This window comes from Danio aesculapii, chromosome 10 (assembly GCF_903798145.1).
Source record: "Danio aesculapii chromosome 10, fDanAes4.1, whole genome shotgun sequence".
In the NCBI taxonomy this organism is placed as follows: domain Eukaryota; kingdom Metazoa; phylum Chordata; class Actinopteri; order Cypriniformes; family Danionidae; genus Danio; species Danio aesculapii.
The window spans coordinates 43361408-43377475 of NC_079444.1; the positions used below are offsets into that span (position 1 = coordinate 43361408).

The 16068-nt window shown below is 38.4% G+C and overlaps 1 protein-coding gene across 2 annotated transcripts in view; it reads right to left on the reverse strand.

Annotated features, from left to right (window-relative positions):
- hapln1b (hyaluronan and proteoglycan link protein 1b) overlaps nt 1–16068 on the reverse strand; it is a 58388-nt gene that overhangs the window by 23084 nt on the left and 19236 nt on the right. The window contains exon 1 of one of the 2 annotated variants that reach the window (XM_056467195.1): nt 3069–3289. The exons of the other annotated variant lie outside the window; for it this stretch is intronic. The gene's annotated coding sequence lies outside the window, so the exon portion shown is untranslated. Of the gene's footprint in view, nt 1–3068; nt 3290–16068 lie in introns of those variants that run through there. 2 annotated transcript variants of the gene reach the window in all.

Below are 16068 nucleotides of genomic sequence, written 5' to 3' on the forward strand. Positions count from 1 at the left end.
AGAATTACAGCATAGGAGACAGGGAGCTTCTAGCAATCAAGCTAGCCTTGGAGGAGTGGCGTCACTGGTTGGAGGGAGCCAAACATCCGTTCCAGGTGATCACAGATCACAAAAACCTCCAATACATCAAAGAGGCCAAGAGACTATGTCCACGTCAAGCCAGATGGTCACTTTTCTTCTCACGTTTTGATTTCTCCATTTCCTATCGTCCAGGACCCAAGAATCTAAGAGCAGACGCTCTCTCTCGTTTACACGAGCATCACGATCATGAAGAACTCCCAACGAAGATTCTTCCCGAACACATCTCCATTTGTCCGATCACCTGGAACGCTCCTCCAGTCGTTGCCACTCCGGAAGCCCCTGCTCCGCCGGGATGCCCTCCTCATCGGCAGTTCATACCACCTGAACACCGGGTAGATCTGATCCACTCCTTACATACCTCGCTAGGCACTGGACATCCAGGGATCAACAATACTCTCTCGCTAGTATCCCAACGATTCTGGTGGCCAAACATGGCAAGGGATGTGAGGCAATATGTTCAGGGCTGTAAGGACTGTGCCCAATCCAAGAGCCCACGTCATCTACCCGCTGGAAAGCTCCATCCCTTGCCGATTCCGAACCGTCCCTGGTCACACCTAGGAGTGGACTTTATCACTGACCTCCCTTCGTCAGAAGGTAATACCTGTATTCTAGTCATAGTAGATAGATTCTCAAAGTTTGTCAAACTAATCCCTCTGAAAGGTCTTCCCACAGCCTTTGAAACTGCCGACAATATCTTTAATCAAGTCTTCAGGTCATTTGGTATTCCAGAAGATATTGTGTCGGACAGAGGTCCACAGTTCATCTCACGTCTATGGAAAGCCTTCTTCAAGCTCCTAGGTGTGGCCGTCAGCCTCTCTTCTGGATATCATCCCCAAACCAACGGGCAGACAGAGAGGAAGATTCAGGAGGTGGGACGGTTCCTGAGGACCTTCTGCAGTGGTCACCAGAACTCCTGGAGCCAGTATTTGGGCTGGGCAGAATATGCCCAAAATTCACTGCGGCAACCCTCCACCGGACTCACGCCATTCCAGTGCGTCCTGGGCTTCCAACCACCGCTCTTCCCCTGGGATGGCGAACCATCTGATGTCCCCGCAGTGGATCACTGGTTCCGGGAGAGCGAGAGAGTCTGGGACGAGGCTCATCAACATCTGCAGAGGGCAGTCCGTCGAAGCAAGGTAACCGCCGATAGGAGAAGGTCTGAAGAACCCAGATACACACCCGGACAAAAGGTGTGGCTATCCACCCGGGACATACGCATGCGACTGCCCTCTCGCAAGTTAAGTCCCCGATTTGTTGGTCCCTTCACCATCGTGGAACAGGTTAACCCCGTCACCTACAAACTACAATTACCCTCTCACTACCGTATTCACCCTACATTCCACGTATCACTCCTGAAACCCTATCACGATCCTGTTCTTCCCTCCACAGAGCCTGACCACGAAGAGGAACCCCCTCCTCCACTGCTCCTAGAAGAAGGAGCCGTCTACGCAGTGAAGGAGATCTTGCGTTCCCGACGTCGTGGTGGCCAGTTGGAGTACCTAGTGGACTGGGAAGGGTACGGCCCCGAAGAAAGGACATGGGTTCCCAGAGCTGATATTCTCGATCCTAGTCTCATGGTGGAGTTTCATGAGAGCCACCCTGAGTTCCCAGCGCCTAGAGGCAGAGGGAGACCACCACGGCGTCGGAGGTGTCGGCCCTCAGGAGCGGGCCCTGGGGAGGGGGGTACTGTCATGGATTGGTCAGGCTCTCACGACCCCCACTCACGAAGATCACCATCACCTGACTTCTAATGAGCACACAGCTGCATCACATTCACGAGCACCAGATAAAAGCACAGCACTCCAGTCGCTCATTGTCCGGGCTCGTCTCGACGAAAGCGGACAACTGAGCGACCACTCAGCGTAGTCATCCTCAGCTAAAACAAACGATTTACTTACCTGTTCTCTTTGTATTCCTCCTAGTCTTCCTGGTCCTCCCGAATCGTCCTGTCTTCCAGTCCTTCCAAGTCTGTGTCATCCTCTGTCAGCTGTATCTGGTGTGTGCTGTCCATCCTCGTGTATTCCTGTTACCCAGCCACGGAGGAAAAGACCCCAACATCATTCCTGATCCTCCTGGCTATCCTTCATGTGCTCCTTGTTGTCATTTAATAAACACCCTAACGTTTCCTTACCTCTGTCTCCTGTCCGCTTCATAACACATACGAATTAGCCACTAAATCAAAAAGTTACGAATTGCCGTGAGATTGTGTTGGAAATAATACAAACATGCGCAAATCTAAAATGCAGTTTTTTCGTTATGCACTGAAACTAAATGAATCACTGGATTGATTACAATTTTCAAGGCAAGTAGTTGCAAACAATTTAGTTGGGGTGAATTTAAACAAATCAAGTTGAACATTACTAAACTAAGTTTGTTTGTTTAAATTCAGCCCATGTGAATAGTTTGCAACCACATTACAAATTTAGTAAATCCAATGAATCCAATGTTGTTTGGCACATAATGGCAAAAAGATGTATATTTTATTTGTTGTTTGTTCATTTTTAGACACAAAACTTTAAGTGTGTGTGAGATTTATTCTGGAACATTTGTAGGTCATTTGAACAAAACCATGACACCATTAATAACCCTGATATATTTGGTCACTGTAATCATAATCTGAAATTTTAATACCATTACATTTCTATTATAGTGACAGAGAGTTCAGTTTTGTGCGGCAGATCCCATCCGCAGTAACTCCGCTGTGCAGTGCTGTCTAGCACACACACACACACACCAGCGCACACTGTGTCCTTTTATCACAGAAAGTCACTCAAACACAAATACAGTAGGATGCCTTCAGAATCAAATGACTGTGGCTTATAAACCGTTCATGCATGCTTAAATCCCAATTAACAGCAGTGCTGCAGGACCGCTTTCAATACCCTTCACCTCAGGACGCACTGAAGTGTGATTAAAAGTGCTCACTATGCCACAAAACTTTCCAAGTACACTTTTAAAGCACAAGACCGAGATTAGAAAGGACTTACCATCTTACGGAGTGGCCACTAGCGCATGTGAAGACAGCTACGCAAAAAGATCAGAGAAAGTGTGTAGACTCTTCTCTCTCTGCAGTCACTCTGATTGATTCGGGGTTTTTTCTTCATTCATTTCAGAGTGCTGACGCACTGAGGTAGTCCCTCTCTACTGCAGTCAGCAGAACTCCTCTGCAGAGTAGCCAACCAACCCCCCCCAAAAAACCCATCCTGCAAACAATCATTACGCACACCAGGAAGCCTCCGCTGATAACACTGAGGACTCGCAGATGCTGACAAAAAAAATGTGACAGATAAGTTACCACACTGCTGTGAGCTAAATCATATGGGTTGGATCAGAGCTGGGTGGATTACTGGTTACAAATTACACAAAATTTGCAATATAGATTACACATTTTGGGTTACGTAATCTAGCTACTTTTGGATTACATTTAGATTACTTTTGTGCTAAACCTTATTTGATTACATGATAAAATTTGTAGTCTGCAATATAATCTCTTAGATTACACATTTATAGTAACGTGATCTGACTACTTTTGGATTACATTTAAGATTACTTTAGTACTATTCTCGCAGATTTGGTGACAAAACTGTGACATAAGTTACCATGCTGCTATGAGCTAATTCATATGGGTTGGAACAGAGCTGGGTGGATTACTGGTTATAAATTACACAAAATATGCCATAAAGATTACACATTTTAGGTCACATAATCTGGGTACTCTTGGATTACATTTAGATTACTTTTGTGCTATTCTCGCAGATGCTGTGGCAAAACTGTCACAGATAAGTTACCACGCTGCTATGAGCCAAATAATATGGATTCAATGAGAGCTGGATGGATTACTTTTAAATTGTAATCAGTTACTGGTTACAGATTACACGTAACGTAATAGGCTACTTTTGGATTACATTTAATTACTTTTGTGCTGTTGGCTGCTTTTGGATTACATTTAGATTACTTTTGTGCTGTCTTCGCAGAAGCTGTGACAAAACTGTGACAGATAAGTTACCATGCTGCTATGCGCTAAATCATATGGGTTCGATCAGAGCTGGGTGGATTACTTATGAATTGTAATCAGTTACTGGTTACAAATTACACAAAAATTGCTATATAGATTACACATTTACGCTAACGTAATCTGGCTACTATTGGATTGCACTTAGATTACTTTTGTGCTAACCATTATTTGATTACATGACAAAATTTGTAGCCTGTAATATAATCTCTTAGGTTAAACATTTATGGTAATGTAATCTGACTACTTTTGGATTACATTCAGATTACTTTTGTGATATTCTCGCAGATGCTGTGACAAAACTGACTGAAAAGTTACCATGCTGCCATAAGCTAATCTGTTCAATCAGAGCTGAGTGGATTACTTTTGAATTGTAATCAGTTACTGGTTACAGATTACAAATTACAGAAAATTTGCATTATAGATTACACATTTTGGGTAACGTAATTTAGCCACTTTTAGATTACATTTAGATTACTTTTGTGCTGTTGGCTACTATTGGATTACATTTAGATTACTTTTGTGCTAACCCTTATTTGATTTACATGATAAATTTTGTAGACTGTAATATAATAATTTAGATTACACCTTTATGATAATGTAATCGGACTACTTTTGGATTACATTTAGATTACTTTTGTGCCATCTTCGCAGATGCTGTGACAGAAAAGTTACTATGCTGCAATGAGCTAAATCATATGGGTTCGATTAGAGCTGGGTGGATTACTTATGAACTGTAATCAGTTACTGGTTACAAATTACACAATTTGTACAAATTACATGATAAAATTTGTTGTAATATAATCTCTTGGATTACATATAATGTAATCTGACTACTCTTGAATTACATTTTTATTACCTTTGTGCTGTCAGTAATGTACATTTTTGGATTACACATTTATGGCAACAATCTGAATCTGAAAATATATTTAAAATTTGTAAATCTACTTTTGGATTACATTTAGATTACATTTGTGCTATCCCTTATTTGATTACATGATAAAATTTGTAGTAATATAATCTCTTAGATTACATATTTATGGTTAGGTAATCTGGCTAATTTTAGATTACTTTTGTGCTAACCCTTATTTTATCACATGATACAATTTATAATCTGTAATATAATTTCTTGGATTACATATTTATGGTAATGTAATATGACTACTTTAGGATTACATTTAAATTACCTTTGTGTTGACCCTTATTTGATTACATAATAAAATGTATAGTCCGTAATATAATCTCTTGGATTACATATTTATGGTAATGTAATCTGACTACTTTAGGATTACATTTAGATTACTTTTGTGTTGACCCTTATTTGATTACATAATAAAATGTATAGTCCGTAATATAATCTCTTGAATTACATATTTATGGTAATGTAATCTGACTACTTTTGGATTACATTTAGATTACTTTTGTGCTGTTGGCTACTATTTGATTATATTTAGTTTACTTTTGTGCTAACCCTTATTTGATTGCATGATACAATTTGTAGTCTGTAATAATAAACTCTTGGATTACATATTCATGGTATCATAATCTGAGTACTTTTGAAAAACATTTAGATTACTTTTGTGCTAACCTGTATTTCTAGTCCTCAATATAAACTCTTAGATTACATATTTATGGTAGTGTAATCTGACTACTTTTGGATTACATTTAGATTACTTTTGTGCTGTCAGTAATATTAAATCTTGGATTACACATTTATGGTAATGTAATCTAACTACTTTTGGATTACATTTAGATTACTTTTGTGATAACCCGTATTTGATTACATGATAAAATTTGTGGTCAGTAATATAATCTCTTAGATTACATATTTATGGTAATGTTTATTATTATTATTCTAACATTATAAATATATATTTTTAAATAGCTCTCTCTAATTGAAAGTACTTGATTTTTGGAATCTGATTAATTAATCCAGATTGCATATAATTCATCACTACCCAGTTCAGTAAAGGAGAAGTATACCAACTCCTCTGGTGGCATTGATTTTAATACAATGCATTAGACAAGCATTGAGGATGCTTCATTGGTCTTCTGTGCTGAATTGCCCTATGAGGCCACTTTATGGCACAATTGTTTCAGCTAAGAATTTGCTCCCGCCCCAAATGACCCTAAAGCCTTTTTAGTGTAACGACTGTCAAACATGCTGTGTTTTGCAGGCTGCCGGGTTAACCAAACACAGACCGGTTAACTCTTATCCATACTGACTGTGCTGTTGACAGAGAGCACTGTTACCATTTACATTCCTTTGTGAACCTCCATTGTGTACAGTGGGGTCAAGCTCAGGGAAAACAGTCCATTCTTTGAGATTTCAAATGTGGGTAAACGTCCTAAATGCACAGTTGATCAGAAGACAGCAATGGTTTAGAAACAGCGCCAGACCACCAACTAATTCACATAAGCATTGCAAGAATCTTAGTCTTGCACAACTTGGGAACGTATCTTCTGGGAAGAGGCATTGATTCTGCTGTTAAGGGAGGGGGAACATCTCTTGTTGCTGAAATGCTGTCAGGATATGGTTACACATGTGATTGGTGAATTTGCTTTAAGACAGTCCAGTGTAAACAGTGACTCAATACTCTGATGCTGTTAACATTGTACTTCTCTTGTTTTTAGAGGGTTAAGCCAGGTTGCTTTTACCGCCTTGACGTTAAATTCTAGTGCTTTGCAATAAACAACAAATGAAGCTGCCAGTGCTCAACAACGATGCCAATTTTTTAAAGTAGTCTTGCTTTAAGTCTTTACTTTAAGGCTTTAAATCCATTATCTGTTAATTAACAGTTTCTGATTTTTCTGTTTTCAGTTTATCTGCGGTTGTGAATTGCATTATGGGATGTTGATCTCTGCTCTGTCGACTTTTGATGTTGAAAAATCAACTCTGCAGTTAACAAAGTGACTTTTATTGACATTTTAGTAGTTTAAAAATAATATAATGTATAAGAAATAATATATAGAGAAATATGTGTGTAAAATAATAGAAAATATACTGGCTGTTTATTACAAGGTGTTTGTAGCATAATATAGAACACCAACTCAGACAATACATCACTTTAAACTAGGTTTGGCCGGTAATACGATAATATGGTATACCGCAGGATCTAAAAATAGCAACGGTGTCAGTTTCCGTTATACTGTCATAAAAAACAATGCACTTATTTAGGAAACAAGTATTAAATATTAAATATGATTGGTATCACAGGACAGTGTGGAGGAGAGAGGGAGAGGTGAGGTAAGATGGCGAGTCGTGCACCAAGTGACCTGGTCTCTAAGAAGAACACAACCTCTGCAGTTTGGCTGTATTTCGGGTTTCGACCGAATGAGAAGGGAGACGTGGTAAATACGAACTAGAGGTCTGCATTTCTGCTGCACTACCGCGGGAGCCGACCAGATTTCTTGCGGTGTGGGAATAAACTTCCGAATAAAGCCGATCGGTCGGTAACTCTGGTGTAATTTAAACAGGGGAACAGGCGGTCAAACAATATCACTCCCGGTGCTGTCTATGTCTGTGTGTTAGGGGTGGGCGATATGACATAAAATTAATATCACGGTATTTTTCATCTTTTGAACGGTGACGGTATAATATCATGGTATTACTTTAAATAGCAAAATAATATACATCTCAAGGAAGAATGGACAAAAGAAAGTCTCACTTCTATCACTCTTTAAAAGTTTTGGTTTGGGTCATTGTAAATGCTCAGTCTCGTTATGAGCTGATCTTCATTTCTCTGTGTTTCTGAAATAAAGCAGGCGAGTCAGCCGCACCAATTTATAAGCAGACAGAGCAGGATTCTCATGATGACCACCAGCGCAATACTGCTCTTTGTTATGAGCCGTAGTTTCAGTGTAAACTTAGTAAAGGTGAGTTTCTTTGGCAATGATGTGTACAGTATTAGATTTTATATTTAGCGGACATTTGCGCTGAACTCGCGGTGAATTCAACGCATCGAGATTCGGGCACCTTCTCCGAAAACACTCGATTGATCTCAGCTGGCGGATCAACATTTACCTCATGTCATGATCGCTGTCATCTGCGCCATTATTATTATTATAACTTTAGGTGAGGTTTGCAAACCTGTGCACTTTTCACTCTTCAGCCGTTTGCATTTCCTGCAGTAACAAAAGCTCCCTGTCATCTGACAGCGGGAAGCGTTGAGTTACTGACAGCTAATATGAACCAATACAGCAGCAGGGTAGAGAGCGATTCAGCAAGTTTTTAGAGAAAATCAAATCAGATTGCACTACAACCATTATATTCAGACACACAAATGCTCCCAAATATATTATGAGGGCGCATAGATTACATTTCGGGCGCTCATGCGACCAAAATGGTTGCAATTTCGAGCCCTGTAGTATAAGGACAGGTATTCAGACCACAACTGAACGTTTGAAGAAAATTGAATGCCTTATTATTTAGAATTAGCTATTATTGATGTAAATGCAGCCGTTCAAGGCGCATAATTGATTTATTACGGTATTGACGGTATTAGAAAATCCATGTCGTGGCGCAATGTCACACCGGTGATGACTATGACACCGGTGTACCGCCCAGCCCTACTGTGTGTATATGCGATATATGTACGATATTCAGTTTCTAAATGGTTTAGGCACAAGCCAACAGTTTGGTGATGCAATCTGAGCCTTACATCATAATTTTTTTTATTTTGCACAGTAATACCGTATACCAAGGTAAAATAGGGAGGTTTGACGGTATTAAAATTTGGATACCGCCCAAGCCTACTTTAAACTATTGAAAATGTTAATAAAAGTCTCTTTTTCCAACTTTTTAAGGTTAAAAGTTGTTAGAAGAAAGATAATAATGCGATTCAAAAGCAATATTGACAGGGGAAAATAGAAAATAAAAACATGAATCACAAAATACGCAAAACTTCTAATTTACAGACATATTTCACAGTGTAGAGAATCCATTCAGCTGATCTTCTGGTGTGCTGGGAGCACTTTTAGCTTAGCTTTGCATAAAGCATTGAATCGGATTAGACCATTAGCATCTCAAGATCTTCAAATAAGATTTATATAATTTTTCTATTTGAAGCTTGACTCTACTGTAGTTACATTGTGTACTTAGACTGACAGAAATGTAAAAGTTCTAGGTAAATATGGCTCTGCATGGCTCTGCATTATACAGTAGGTAAAAAAAACTCTGCTATGAGGTGCTAATGGTCTAACCCAATTCAATGATTTATGCTAAGCTAAGCTAAAAGTGATCCTGCCAGACCTGGAAATCATCTGAATGGATTTAAAACTGGTAAAACTCAACCGTTTAACTTGTCAAATTAGCTTATTTCCAAATAAAGTGGAGGGTTCATTTAAGAAATATAATAGTCACATGACCTAGGTCACTTGTAGACTCTTGGAATATAAGCACGGCATCATCTGCTATGAAAATAAGTGACGTGCTAATCAGAAATCTGGGACAGGTCCTGATTAAACATGCTTGTTTAACTCGAGCACAGACATTTTCCAATCCTCATTTGGAAATCACTTTTGCAAGAAGCAGTCCTTTCGTTTGTTATGCTTTATACTAGATGATGTAAAGTGTTTAGTTAACTGGGCCTTTTAGCGAGTATCTATTAGTGTCACTTTATGATGTTTGATAGCAATAGCTCTGTAACTTTCCTAGTGTAAATAATAGTTTTTAATGCATTGGCTTTGACTCAAACGTCCCCAAAACACCCAACTTCAAAGCTAAAAGACATTTGCATTTTAGAGTAGAGCTAAATATTTAAAGTAGCTTTTGTTAGTAGACGTTTTTTTTGTTAGTTGAAGGAAAGATACCGCTGGACAAAGGGTAGATTTGAAGACTACATGCACACAACTTGACAACATGGAAATCCCAGTGGTTAATGCAAATGGACTCAACACAACTTGTGTTTCATTTCATTATATCAGTCATCAGCTACTCCTCCTGGTTTCTGAGCAGTTGTGAAGCTCAGCAGGATTATAGATGTGTATAGATTACTTTTGTGCTGTTGGCTACTATTGGATTACGTTTAGATTACTTTTGTGCTGTTGGCTACTATTGGATTACGTTTAGATTACTTTTGTGCTAACCCTTATTTGATTGCATGATACAATTTGTAGTCTGTAATAAACTCTTGGATTACATATTCATGGTATCATGGTACTTTTGGATAACATTTAGATTACTTTTGTGCTCTTAGTAATATAAACTAATAGATTACACATTTATGGGGATGTAATCGAAGTACTTTTGGATTACATTTAGATTATGTTTGTGCTAACCCTTATTTGATTACATGATAACATTTTAGTCTAATATAAACTTCTGGATTACATATTTATGGTAGTGTAATCTGACTACTTTTGGATTACATTTAGATTACTTTTGTGCTGTCAGTAATATTAAATCTTGGATTACACATTTATGGTAATGTAATCTAACTACTTTTGGATTACATTTAGATTACTTTTGTGCTGTCAGTAATATTAAATCTTGGATTACACATTTATGGTAATGTAATCTAACTACTTTTGGATTACATTTAGATTACGTTTGTGCTAACCTGTATTTGAGTACATGTTCAAATTTCTAGTCCTCAATATATACTCTTAAATTACATATGGTAGTGTAATCTGACTACTTTTGGAGTACATTTTGATTGCTTTTGTGCTGTCAGTAATATAAACCCTTGGATTACACATTCATGGTAATATAATCTAACTATTTTGGATTACATTTAGATTACTTTTGTGATAACCTGTATTTGAGTACATGATCAAATTTCTAGTCCTCAATATAAACTCTTAGATTACATATGGTAATATAATCTGACTACTTTGGAGTACATTTTGATTACTTTTGTGCTGTCAGTAATATAAACCCTTGGATTACACATTTATGGTAATATAATCAGACTATTTTGGATTACATTTAGATTACTTTTGTGATAACCCGTATTTGATTACATGATAAAATTTGTGGCCAGTAATATAATCTCTTAGATTACATATTTATGGTAATGTTTATTATTATTAGTATTATTATTATTATTCTAACATTATACTTGACAACATGGAAATCCCAATGGTTAATGCAAATGGACTCAACACAACTTGTTTCATTTCATTATATCAGTCATCAGCTACTCCTCCTGGTTTCTGAGCAGTTGTGAAGCTCAGCAGGATTATAAATGTGTTTTGACAAGTACTTTGTTCCCCTTTGACCCCGTTCCCTATAATGTGCCAAATCATAATCCCTTAAGTGGCTAATTTGAGTAGTCGTTGCCGATCAATTTGCATTACTGTGAGGACTGTTTCTTTCTTGTTTGGCAGCAGATCTTAAGAAGTGATAGTGGTTGTTTTTTTTGGACGTTCATTTACTGAGCACCAAACTAAGGCCCCGTTTACACTAATACGTTTTAGTATTAAAACACATAAGTTTTGCTACGGTTACGCCTGCCGTCCACACTACGCCGGAGTTTTTGAACGCCGAAAATGGAGCATTTTGAAAACATCGGAGAGGCCATTTTAATTTTAAAACGCTGCTGCTCTGTGTCAATGTGGATGGGGGAACCGGAGACATCTGAAAATGGAGCCGTAGCTGCAGAAATTCACCTCTCGTATTAGGGCTTTTTCCTCAATATTAAGTAGCCTACACACAGTTCAGTCCTGCATCCTCTCCTTGTAAGTTCAGACTTTGCAAGTTTGATATGGAAGACAAACTCCTGAGGATACGTCGGGTAAATTATTGACGACTATTGACGACATCTTCACTGTATGCATATTTATAACAAAACAGAGCCTATGACATCACTGCCTCCTTTCATTTTCTTCGAAAAATACGAAACACACCCTCTCTTTTGCTGAATATCAGTTTTAATAATCAATAATGGCCATTATAACGTACAATAAGTTTATACATTATAGGAAATAAAGGCAAGCAATCATTCAACTGTGCAGAATCAGTGTAGGTGGTTACATAAATTAATATATTAACTTATCTTTGCGCTCAGCCAAAACACGTTACCTGAGAACAAGTTATAGACTCAAAAGACCAAAGTCGGGGAATATGTCATTAGATATAGACAAGATATATTAAATATCACGTTTAACAAATATAGTGAGATTAGATCCAGGGGTAGATCCTTGACGAGCACAGCTCTCATCGCTACAGTGCATGCCAGAGTGTGTGTGTGGTCACGTGATGTGCATTTTCAGCAGTGTGATGTAGACGGAGAGTTGTTTAGAAACGCTGGGTGACGTAAAAATGACGTTTTAAAACTACAACGTATTAGTGTAAACAGGGCCTAAAACCCAATCCTATGGCTGGCCAATATCGTTTCAGCATCAGCAATGTGCTTGTAATGTATAACTGTTGTGCTCATCAGCTATAATTCCAACTCAACATCACAGGATCTGCAATGCTGAGTTGGGATTATAGTTGATCAGCACAACAGTTATACATTACAATGTTGTACAATACACAAGATTTGTGGAGTCATTGCAAAGTATATCCATAATAGAGTTAAAGTATATAATTTGCATGTGTTTTAAAAGAATTTCAAGAGAGCATTCAGGCACAAAAAGTACATTTGTAACTTGAATAAGGAATTATTTTACTGAATTAATACAGTGTTTATTATTCAATTATTCAATTTCTATATCTGAATACTGTTTGAAAACCATCAAGCACTGATTATTTTACTGTTTCTCGTGCTCTATTGTAATTATTTTTGCTTGCTATTTGTTTATTATTTTTATACATGATTCGCACCCTTAAAAATTACCCCAATCAATCAAAATTAATGAATTCTTTCTGAATGGAGCTAGTCAAGCCATCTGGTCAAATTGTTTTCATATCGCAATATATATCACAAAATATCACAATGTCAGATTTTTCCTATATCGTGCAGCCCTATCAGCTGCTTCAGTCCAACATCTACATTAGCAGGAGGATGTAGATGAAACCAGGGTGGACATTTAGCAAGACAATGATCCAAATCACAGCCAAGGAGACTCTCAGATGCTTTCAGAGAAAGAAAACCAAGTTGTAGAATGGCCCAGCCAATCACCTGATCCGAATCCAATAGAAAATACAGAGTAAATCTCAGGTTTGATAGACGAGACCCACAGAACCATCACGATTTTTACACTCTGTTGAAGTCTGAGCAATGCATGAGGCTTCATTCTCCATATGAGAGGCGTCTGTAAGCTGCCATCATTAATAAATCCTTTTATATAAAGTATTAAATACATTTCAGTAGTTCAGCACTTTCTCCTTCTGTCGTTTCATTATTATTGCACAGAAGTCATTTTTCAGATTTGTTTTGTTTTATTTTTGTGTTTGTATTGTTTGAGTTTTTACCAAAATACGGTTCAATTCCATATCAACAGCTCCTTCAGAAATATTATTCCCAGAAAAAAAACATGAGGTGTTCAATATTTATTGTGTTCAATAGGTGTTCAATATTTATTGTAACGATTAATTGGTCAGTGTTGCCTATTTATACATCATAATTATGATCTACCTTACAGCACAGATGAGATATATAATACATGCTCTGAAATTAAAGCATACGTTGTTATCCAGTGTTTTATAGATTGGACAAGTATTCAACTTTAAGGTGTTTCTTAAATTATCTTTCATTATCTTTGCCAGGAAAGCCAGGTATAATTGAACAGCCTGAGGGGGTAAAACTGCAGGCCTGTGCAGATGGAGACTTCTCAGGTGAATGCAGATTCAGTTCAACACATAAATAGATGCTGTGTGAAACCTGTGATTTCAGTGACTCACGTTTAAAGCTTTCGTTTGATTCTACTAAGCACAAAGTAACCCTTAATCTCCATAACATCAGCACTTGGACTGTTTACACCCTTCAAACGAATCGCTGGCTTTGAAGGGCAAACTATCTTTCCGCACTAGACATCAGAGCGATGACGGCGTATAAACAGGACACGTTTACAATGAAGTCAGGCTTGTTTTCAGAGTCTATCACTCGTATGGGGGTAGTTGGGATATACTCACTTGTTTCAAACTATTATTTTAGTTTCTTTTTTCTGTTGAACACAATAGAAGATATTTAGAAAAATGCTGAAAACCGGTAACCATTGATTTTCCTAGTATTTGTTTTTCATTCATGGGAAGTCAATGGTTACACATTTTCAACATATCTTCTTTTGTGTTTAAAACCACTTGAGGAGAGTAAATAATAAGTGCATTTTCAGTTTTGGGTGAACTATCCCCTGCAGATGTTTTGTGAATATTGCCCCTGGTTTCAAATATAAAATGAGCTCAGCGTACCAAATATGACGGCCACCAGATATCAATCCAATAAAGCCCTTTTATTATGTGCTGGAACTGGAGATTCACATCATGGATCATCAGATCTCATGTAAATATGGACCAAAATCTCATTTATCTCCCAAAATATATTCAGAATATTTCTGAATCTGTGCCATGAAGTATCCCACGTAGAAATCTGATATACGAAAATGACATACACTCACCGGCCACTTTATTAGGTACACTTCTGATGGCTACTTCCAGCAGAATAATGCACCATGTCATAAAGCGTGAATCATCTCAGACTGGTTTCTTGAACATGACAACGAGTTCACTGTACTCAAATGGCCTCCACAGCCACCAGAGCTCAATCCAATAGAGCACCTTTGGGATGTGGTACAACGGGAGATTCGCATCATGGATGTGCAACCAACAAAACACAGCCACAACCATATCAGCAACAACCATATCATATCAGCCCAAGAGCGGTTACTCACTGAAGCTAAGCAGGGCTAAGCCTGGTCAGTACCTGAATGGGAGAGTACATGGGAAAACTAGGTTGCTGTCGGAAGTGGTGTTAGAGAGGCCAGCAGGGGGCGCTTAACCTGTCCTAATGCCCCAGTATAGTGAAGGATCATCAAAAATCCCATGGCACTTCTCGTAAACAGTCGGGGTGTAACCCCGGTGTCCTGGCCAATCTCAATCGACCCTTACGATCATGGCCTCCCAATCATCCCCATCCACCGAATTGGCTCTATCACTGTCTCTCCACTCCACCAATAGCTGGTGATCGCATTGGCGCCATTGTCCTGTCGTTGCCGTCGCATCATCCAAGTGGAGCTGTACATTGGTGGTGGTGTGGAGAGACACACCACCACTTGCCATACACGATAAATGCACTATATAAAATACACATTACATTATATTACAAATCTGCAGCAACTGAGTGATGCTATCATGTCAATATGGAGCAAAATCTCAGAGGAATATTTCCAGTACCTTGCTGAATCTATCTCACGAAGGATTAAGGCAGTTCTGAAGGCAAAAGGGGGTTCAACTCGGTACTAGTCAGATGTACCTAATAAAGTGGCCGAAGTTCATTTTTGGATTGCATATATATATAAAATATGTCATGATGACGCAGTGGCGCAGTAGGTAGTGCTGTCGCCTCACAGCAAGAAGGTCACTGGCTCGAGCCTCGGCTGGGTCAGTTGGCGTTTCTGTGTGGAGTTTGCATGTTTTCCCTGTATTCGCGTGAGTTTCCTACGGGTGCTCCGTATTTGTATGTAATTGTCTGTAGTGTATGAGTGTGAATGAGTGTGTATGGATGTTTATCAGAGATGGGTTGCAGCTGGAAGGGCATCCGCTGCGTAAAAACATGTGTTGGATGGGTTGGCGGTTCATTCCGCTGTGGCGACCCCGGATTGAGGGGACTGAGCCGAAAAGAAAATGAATGAATGAATGAAAATATGTCATATATGCAACATATATTACAAGATATAGCAATAGTGGCCATTTTATGTTGTTTTTTTCATAACATTTTTCAATAATGTTATGTACACGTCCATATTTGGCCATGTATGAAGAGTCATCTAAAAGCCATCTGACATTTTCCTCTAAAATCAGCATTTTTCTCAGTCTCCTATGTTTATATGCAGTTATTTCACGTATGAAACAATGAAAATAACACATTCAT